Genomic DNA, 8928 nt, shown 5'->3' on the forward strand with positions numbered 1-8928 from the left:
TGAGCCACGTGGGAAGCTCCAAACCCAGTTTGCAGATGTACAAACGGAGGCAAAGGAGCCCATGAGCACCAGCAAGTGAGAAGCCCTGCTCCCGGAAAGGCTAGGCTGGTGGTGCCCAGGAAGCGAGCCAGTCCCCCTGCCTTGCCCTTCTACCCCATTCAGCCCACGACGGGCCAGCTCCGGCCCCCACCTGTGTGGCTTCTGGCTCCCCCTCAAGCAGTCACAGAAACAATCAAAAGCAAGAACTAAGTACTTGTTCTGTGTCCCCGACTACGTGGGGCACTGCAGACCCCAGAAGACAGTGTTTCTGCTCCTGGCTTATCTGCATGACCCACAGTAGGGCCTGGCACACAGTAGGTGCCCAAAGCTTTATTTGGTCCCGTTGTTGGCCCACATCGGCCTCTGACCACCCCCCTCCCCAAAGGCCTCTAAGAAAATCTCCCAGAGCAGCCACCAACGTCTCAGCTCCAAGGACCCGCTGCGGACCCCATGCTGGGGAGGGGGGCCGGTGTGACCAGGGGCTTTGTGACTCCCGGCTGGCTGCAGGCTGGGGAGGGGGCAGCTCTGCCTTGGCACAGGCTGATGGCACTGCTTTCAGGCACGGCTGCTGCCAGCCCAGTGGCGCTATTTAACTCCTCTGGGGCTGGCGTTTTCATTTAATACCCGCGGCATAATTAACAGTGCTGCATCTGCTCTGTCATTAGCGGCATTCTCTGCCATTTGGAGAAAGGGCCCTTACATTCCCAGTCATTAGTCTCAGGGAGGCTGTCATGGGGGAAATGGAGGAGGAAGTGGGGCATGCAGCCTGCCTTTTCCCCGCTCGGAGAGCTGGCACCAGGCGCACGGAGCGGCCAATCGATGTGTCCCATCCAAAGCCTTTGGCTTCATGGGCAGAGAAAGGGGAAGCACCAGATTGGGGAAGGACCCAGCCCACCATTCCCCAGGCTCCCAGGGAGCCCACAAGGGAGGTGGCGCTCCCCCCCACTTCCTGGGGTCTATACAAGCCCAGGCCTCAGGTGTCCGTCGGCAGGACGGAGCAACCTGGGCAACCAGGAGAGCGCCCCGGGCTCGGTCACCTACTGAGGATCCCGGAACATGGCTTATGAAATACTGGGCTTGGTGCCTGCATCAAAAGTCGGAGCTCAAAACTGGGTCTCCTACGTGTCTGATGACTTGGTGGCACGGCGCAGAGCCAACCTGTTAAAAGCGTGTCCGTGCAATACAGCGAGTGCATTCAGATTCCTTCAGGAAGACTACTTCTTCCCCATGCCCAAGCCCACTTACAAAAACTGCAGGTGAGTCCCTGACCACACGCTCTGGAGACAGCCAACAGGAGCGCTAAGAGGCTCGAGGCTCGGGTGGCCACGAGGGCCGGACGCAGGACGGAGAGCACACAGCACATGGGAAGCGGCTGCCTCTGGCCGTGGTCACTTTCGTGTCGGCTCCCCCCACGACGATCCCACCCGGGTGCTCCCCGGAGGCAGCAGGTGGCATGGGAAAGCACAGGGGGCCGGCGCCAGCAAGACCTGGGCTTGAACTCTGCAGTGTAACTCGGGCGGAGCAACCCCACCTCCATCGGCCTTGGGGTCGTCCTCCGGCCGATAGGGATGGCACCGCTGGCCCCCTGGCACTGTTCTCACCACCTCGGGCAGCCCACAATCGGTGCCCGGGAAGTGCTCCGGCCTCGCTGGTCAGGGTCGGGCTGGCCACGCAGCCAGGGGACGTGTCAAACCCCCAAGTTCCCCTGGCCTCCCCCAGACCTCATCCTATTCCACAAGCACCTTCAGCACAGGCAGCAGTTCGAGGGCAGAGGGGAAGTGGATAATGTCCAGGACAAGTGGTTTCCATCCCCTACCCACCCCTTCCCCTCCCTCTCGGTCGGGCAGAACTCTGAGCCCCACGGCAGGTCCCAAACCACCTCGAGGCTCACGTGCAAACACCTGCCCACAACTTTCCAGCCTACCAAGGCCCTCAGATCCTTCTGGATGGTCTCACGGGGCCCCTGGGGCTCAGATCCGTGTAGATGAGCACTGCTGTGCCCGTGCGTCTGACAGCAAGCATCCTTCTTGTCCCCAGGCACCGCCACCACTCGGGCGCCCCGGCCGAACGAGCACACTTCAGACCCCAATCTGGACACAACGGAGGACGTGTCAGCGGCGGGCCAGAGCTCAGGGCAGGCAAGAACAGGATCTGGGGCCCTTTCCTCCAAAACCTCACGCCGCGCCTTTCCACGCTGTCCGGCAGGCTTGACCCCGGTGCTGTGACCTGCCTCCCACAGAGGTTCCTTCCAAGCGGCTCCCTGATGAACCGGGATTCGGGCTTAGGAAAGGTGACGCCCCTCAACTGGGAAACCAGAGGTCAGGCTGACGGGGTGCAGGGCTTGCTGAGCCCGTTTCCCCATCCAAAAAGTGGAGATAGATAAAAATGGAAACAATAGTAATATTACTTTCCCCTGGAGCTCCCAGCTGATGCAAACATCAACAGAAACCACTCCATGCACATCTGTGTAAGCATTAAGTGTGTGCGTATTTCACACGTGTGCAAAGAGGGTGCATCTGAGTCAAGGTCATTCTGATAAGGGCTTTCTGAGAAAAGTCACTTATAGCAAATGCCTCTTTTTGTTGGACAGAGGACTCTTCTCTGTCAGGGACCCTATTTTCTTCCCCTGGAATACTTCAGACAGGAGCAAAAGAAAGACCACTACAAGAGCTTTTTTTTCTTTCTTTTCGTACACTGTAAAGTGTTGCTCTGATGACTGAGAGAATTGCTATCAGGACGAAGTTCCAGAAGACCGCAATCCTGACACCAAATGTCATTGCTCACCCTCCTTGTGGCCACTGCCTTCTCCCTGCACAGAACCTCCTCACCAAACAATAAGGCCATGAAAGCAACCTGCTGTCACTGTCTTTCAGGGCATCTCTGACCTTGAATGTCCCTCTGGCCAGAACGCAGTTGTCTCCAGAGCTGGCAGGCGACACCGATCTCGCAGACACCGTGCGGCTGACAGGTGGGCGGAGCGGCAGGCCACTGTCCAAAGCAGCAGCTCATGCGTGCACCCTCCAGCCCGGCCCGCCTGCCACAATGCCATCCGGCCCCGGAAGCTGGGGACCCTCTTCTGCAGCCAGGAGGGCCCCTGACACCCTAATGTAGCCCGTTCCACCTAGCTGCACAACCCCCTGCCTGCACAGGGCTCCAGCCAATCGCTCTGCCAAGACCTGGCCTCCTTGTAATTTCCAATTTGTCAGAAATGTAAAAATAGAAGGCCATTCGCTGCAGGCAGCTCGCATCAAATCGCATGCCACTTTGGTGTCACGTCAGATCACGGTAAACAGAACTGATGGCTTCCTTGGCTGCTCCCGGTGACTTCCAGAGCAGCAAGAGGGTGGTGACAAGTTGGGGTGGAGGGGCACCTGAGAGTTAGGGCAATGTGGCTGGGTGCACAATATCAACACCAGCTTTAAGTGAATCTAAAGCACAGGCCACAAATCCGCGGTATAATACGGGGACCCCTGGGCACGAACCCCAGTCCCGCCACTTAGCAGCCAAGGGACCTTGGGCACAAATTCATCTCTCTGTACCTCAACCTGCCCAGCTGGCAAATAGCAGCTATCACACTACCGGCCTCCTAAGCTGGGGCAAAGCTCAATTGATGGGATGAACTGCAAGGTGTTTCCTAACGGGCAGCTCCTTAAACAGGGTGTCGCGGCCCTGGCCACACGATCGGGGCCAAGGCCTTCGTGGCAGAGGCGTCAGCGCCACGTGGCTGCACCTGGGCTCCTGGGCCAGCTCCTAGCCCAGCGGTCTTGCAGCTGGTGCCGTCCCTTCTCTCCATCTCAGTTTCCTCATCGGTCCGGGGACAATTCCACTATGGAGCTCACGGGGTTTTGTGGAAATGAGACACAGTCCTATCAGGAAGGCACACAGCGCAGCCCCCTGGCATATCACCAGCTCGCACTAACTCTTAGCTGTGGCTGTTATTGATGAGACTATCACTGGAACCACATTTCGTAGAGTTTTTTTTTTTTTTCCTGTTTATGACTGAATCCAAGTCTGCGCTGAAATATCACAGCTTGTGTTCACACCTACGGTCCATGCCAGGCAACCCTGTCTCCACTTTTAGCCGGCTCCCCGCTCACTCCATCTCTACCTCTGCTCCGGAGGCCCTCAGGTGAGCTCGGAGTAAAGATGCTGGATGTTTGTAAGGCTCACAGAGGCACATTTCCTGGGAAGCCCTATCTTGGGGTCCACATCGGGCCTCCCAGCATTTCCCCCTCTCAAGTACCATGCTCTTTCCCACCACCTTCCAGAGAATGGGTGGTGCAGAGTGCACCCCCCACCCTGGTTCTGGGCTCATATGGGGAGCTGGCGCCAGGGAATGCCACAGAGCAGCGGCTGAGCATCTGATGATGTTCTTGCTGGGGGCAGGGGGGGCTGTTGCTCTTTGCAGTTGTTGTCAATTCAAGCTTGCTTTTATCATGGCAGGTGTGCTCTGCCCACCGTTCGAGCAGCTTGGCCTGGCTGAATGGAAAGGGCAGTCCTGACACAGGAAAAGGGCAGCAGACACTTCTCTGTCTCCACCTGGGGTTCAGGTGATCAAAGGGAAGAAGTGCTAGGCCTGCTTCAGGCTAGGTGACACGGAGGGGCTTGGGTACCACCCCACTGCTCTCAAGACAAAGCAGGTGGACTTTGGGATGCTGCGGGGCTGGAGGCAGCAGGCAAGGATTAATCAACTGGGGTTGATGCTTGGCTTGTGATCCACACACTGCAGGGGACAAAAAGACATTTCTAAATTCCAAGTGACTTGGGACATCTCTATCTCAGCTACTGAGCTCATAGCCAAGTGCGGGAATAGCGTCTTTATGTGAAGGCAAGAAGCCGCTCGACGCTGTGCTTTACTGAAAGATGCTCTCAGCATATGCTGGGAAGGCAGGGCAGCAGCCACTGCTTGGAGGGTGGCCCAGAGGGGCCTCACTGTCAGTCATCCTGACCATTGGCCCACCACCTTGCTTCGTGGAGGTAAAAGCAAGGCCCAAAGACCTATCAAGGGGACAAAGCATTGGCCTGGAAGTCAGAAGAGTGGGGTTCAAACCTCTGCCCCACCTCCTCCTGGCTGTGTGACCTTGGGCAAGTCACGTTCCCTTTCTGTCCCACAGGTTCCTCACCTCTGAACTGGGGGGTCAGGACAGTACCTGCTGCACAAGGTCACTGTAGGAATCACAAGCTGGGGACACGGCAGCTTTCAATACTCCGTCCCCACCTCCCCATGTGGACGAGAGCTTGCCCAAGGTCACCTGCGGAAAGCGGCCTCAGCCCTGCTCAAAGCCCATTCATCCAGGGTTCGCTCCTGGCTGTGGCCTCAGAGGCTGTATTTCATAGCCTTCCTGCTCAACGATGCAGGGAGGTCCATGCTCGCCCTGTCCTCACCTTCCATCTGTGCTGGCTTTATTCTAAGATCCTTACTGAGCGCCTGCAAGGTCCTGGGTGATCGGTAAAAACATTCACAGCATTTGGAGCTCCGGGTCGCCATGCATGTGAGAACCAGGGACAGACGAAGCAATTGTGCTTCTTTCAGCTTTGAGGGACCTGCTCCTTCCTAGTCTTTACCCTCCGCGTTTCCTCCTACTTGGCCTCTAGACGCCCCCTCCCAGCCCCATCCTGAGATCCTGGGGGAACCGGCTTCTCACCGAGCCTCCAGCCCGGGACTGAACAGGCAGAGTGTCAGCAGAGACGGTTCCCGCTTCTCCCCGGCAGCAGCCGCCTCTCTCCTGTAATTCTCAAGGATCGCCCCACGCTACAGATGCCCCGCCAGACAAGCTGGGTTTCCTCCCGCTGCCGGGGACTCATGGTTCGTCCTCTAAGGGCTGGCCATTGAGCCAGCGCTTGGCTGGATAGAGAGCAGTTTCTTTGTTTGCAGCCTGCCTAACAGTTTCTTCCTGAGGCTCAAGGGAGGCTCGGCCATTTTGCCCCATCGCCCTGGGAAAAGGTCCCTCTCACTTGTCCAGGGACCTGCACCCTCCTCGCCTTTGGGGTGGGGGGTCTGGGGCTGCTCTGCCAGGACGAGGGCAGGGGCTGGGTCGACCCTTCACACAGACCGCCAAGAGGCAGAAGACACACGCCTGCGGTTCCCACTGACATTCTTTGTTCTGGAATTTCGGAGTTGGGGTACTGCATTTCACGCTCTCTTATGAATGCATTTCCTCCAAAGTTGCCAACGAGAGAATCTAGGCCATATCCAACACCCAACACTCCCCTCTCTCACCCAACACCCACCGTGCCCATCACAAATCAGGACTGCCCCCAGAGTCCGCTGACTTAGCCTGACTTGGGGGTGTCACCAAAGCTCAGGAGCCATTTTATTCAGTGCCCCCCTCCCCAGTTCTTCATGAAGACGAGGCTGAGCTTCCTGGGACAGGACAGAGAGCTCAAGCCCCACATCAGGCAGACACTGGGCATTATAACTGGGCTTTTAAAATCCCAATTTTCTCCCCAGGATTCACGCCTGTTTGGAGAGATCAGCTCAGAGCCTCCGTATGGGGCTGCTGGGTCTGGGTTCCTTATTCAAAAAGCAAGCTAAGCTAGAACATCTGTGGATGCCAGCCATAGGGACGTGTGGGTACAAGAGGACGCCCCATGGAGACATCGTCATTGTCCCGGGGGTGGCAGGGTCGCCTCTTTCTCCAGTGTCCAGAAAATAAATGTCAGGTTGTAAGGCAAGAAGACAGACACAGTCTTCAAACCTTCTAGGGACCCCCCGCCCCCAACCAATCCTACATCGCTCGGAGAGAGCGGCGCGGACTTCCGTGCGCTCAGCTCAAGCCCAAGCTGCGGTGTACTTTCTAGCCAACGTTTCTTGAGAGCCTAAGCTGCCGAAGACAGAAAGGAGATGTCCCATTCCCCAGTCGCCTGGTCCCCGGAGCCCGCAGGGAACAGAAGAGGGGCACAGCCCGACCTCGGCGCAGCTGACCCCGCGAGCAGTGGCGCACGGCTCGCCAAACGTTATCATTCCATCCCGGGTCCCCCGCCATCCCCTGGGGGTGATGCGGGTGAACGGGGCGCTTCGACGGCTCCTGCAGAATTTAGCGCCAGCTTGCGGGGGGCGGGGGAGGGGAGGCAAGGGGCCCGTGACCCCTTGGAAAAGAGCCGGAGATTTTGGCGACCCTCGTGCGTGCTCCCTCGGCCCCCTCGCACGTCCCAGAGGGATGGCCCGGGTGCGCGTCGACTGTCGGAGCTGCGCCTCGGGCTCCTTCCTGTGGGCCCGAGGCTGGGCGAGGCGCGGGGGGCTGGAAACTCGGCGAGCCCGACCCCAACCCGCCCGGCCCGCGGCGGCGGCTCTGGGCGCCCGGCCTCGCCGTCCGGCCGTCCCGGACTCGGCGCCCCGACGCCGGCCGCCCTTCTCCTACCTGCGGCCGGGGCTGCGCTGCCCGCGGCGGGCGCTGCGCGGGCAGCTCGGCCGCTCCGGTGCGCTCCGGGCGCGGGGCCGCTCCCCGCTGGGGCCGCGCTGCGCTCCCCGGCTCCTCCGTTCCTCCGCTCGGCGATTCTCGCCCGCAACCTCGCCGCGCGCTCGGTCTTCCGAGGGCGGGCGCAGGGACGCTGGGGGGAGAGGGGCGGGGAGCGCGGGGGCGGGGCCGGGGCGCGGGAGCCCGCCCAGCCCGGGGAGGGGCGCCGCCAGGCCGCCCCGCCCCCCGGCCCCCTGGTCCCACCCCCGTCCTTCCCCTCCTGGCCTCCCCTCTCCCGTTTCCCGCTTCCCGTTCCTCTCTCCCCACCCCCTGTCTCCCCCTTGTCCTCTCCTTTTCTTTTCTCTTCTCGGCCCCGCCCCGTCCGCCTCGCCCGCTCCCCTCTCCCCCCTCCCCGCCTCCCGCTCCTTCTTCCTTCGCCTTCCGTCTGGTGGGCTCTTCCCCGGCTCGGCCCGGCTGTCTGGGTCTCTGCGTCCCTTCCTTTGCCATAAGGATTTCCCTCGGGGCTTTTTTCCTTCCAGCCCTGCCGACCTGCTTCTGTTGGTTTGTTTCGGTCTCTCTTCTCTGTCACCTTCTTCTCTCCCCGTAGGTCGCCAGGCCCCCTTGGGGGGTGGATGGAGTGTGAGCCCCTGCCCCCTCTCTGCTCTGCTCCCAGGGGCTGCTCCCCCCGCCCCCCATGCCTGCTGACCCCGGGAAGTTTTTGAGCTGGAGCGCCCAGGCTGTGGGTCCCAGGCTAGATGCGTGCACCTGGCAGGGAGATGCGGCTTGGGGAGGACTTCCTGCCTGCTGCCATGGGGCGGTGGTGGAGACACAACTGGCTCAGTGTGTGGATGGACAGATGGATACACAGATGATTAAGAATGGAAACACAGCCTGGAGCAACACCCAGGGATGGGAGCTGAGCACGCCCACCCTCCTTCCAGGTCTTAGGGTTTGAGAGGCCCTCCCCAGAGACCCCTCTTTCCCAGTCAATGCTCACCCCATGCCTGAGGCCTCCCTCCCTTCCCCTCGACTCCTTTCACAAAGACTCCTGGTAATGGGGCCGCGACTGCCCTTCCCTCCAGGTTCCCCAAGGACTCACAGAAAGGATCTCCTCCCCCCAGGGCTGGCATTTGCCAATAGACTTGCCATCCCCCACCCCACTTTCACCCCCACCCCCATCATCCATGGGCTCTCCAGGTGGCTCAGCGGCTAAGAATCCGCCTGCAATGCTGGAGCTGCAGAAGATGCAGGTTCCATCCCTGGGTGGGGCAGATCCCCTGGAGAAGGGCGTGGTGACCCCACTCCAGTATTCGTGCCTGGAGAATCCCATGGACAGAGAAGCCTGGTGGGCTACAGTCCATGGGGTCACAAAGAGTTGGACACGACTTAGCGACTTAACACGCATGCAAGCCTATCATCCATTGTGGGGTCTCCTAAAGGTGACCCTAACTGCTCCTGCCTCTTTCCCCCATTCTCACCCACAAGCATGGAA

General features: G+C 59.9%; 1 protein-coding gene across 1 annotated transcript in view; it reads right to left on the reverse strand.

The window, feature by feature from the left end:
• SLC6A1 (solute carrier family 6 member 1) overlaps positions 1–7581 on the reverse strand; it is a 41922-nt gene extending 34341 nt beyond the window's left edge. The window contains exon 1 of the mRNA XM_043443112.1: positions 7401–7581. The gene's annotated coding sequence lies outside the window, so the exon portion shown is untranslated. The remainder of the gene's footprint in view (positions 1–7400) is intronic.
• Between the last annotated feature and the right edge of the window lie 1347 nt (positions 7582–8928).

The sequence above is a fragment of the Cervus canadensis genome, chromosome 22 (assembly GCF_019320065.1).
Source record: "Cervus canadensis isolate Bull #8, Minnesota chromosome 22, ASM1932006v1, whole genome shotgun sequence".
Classification (NCBI taxonomy): domain Eukaryota; kingdom Metazoa; phylum Chordata; class Mammalia; order Artiodactyla; family Cervidae; genus Cervus; species Cervus canadensis.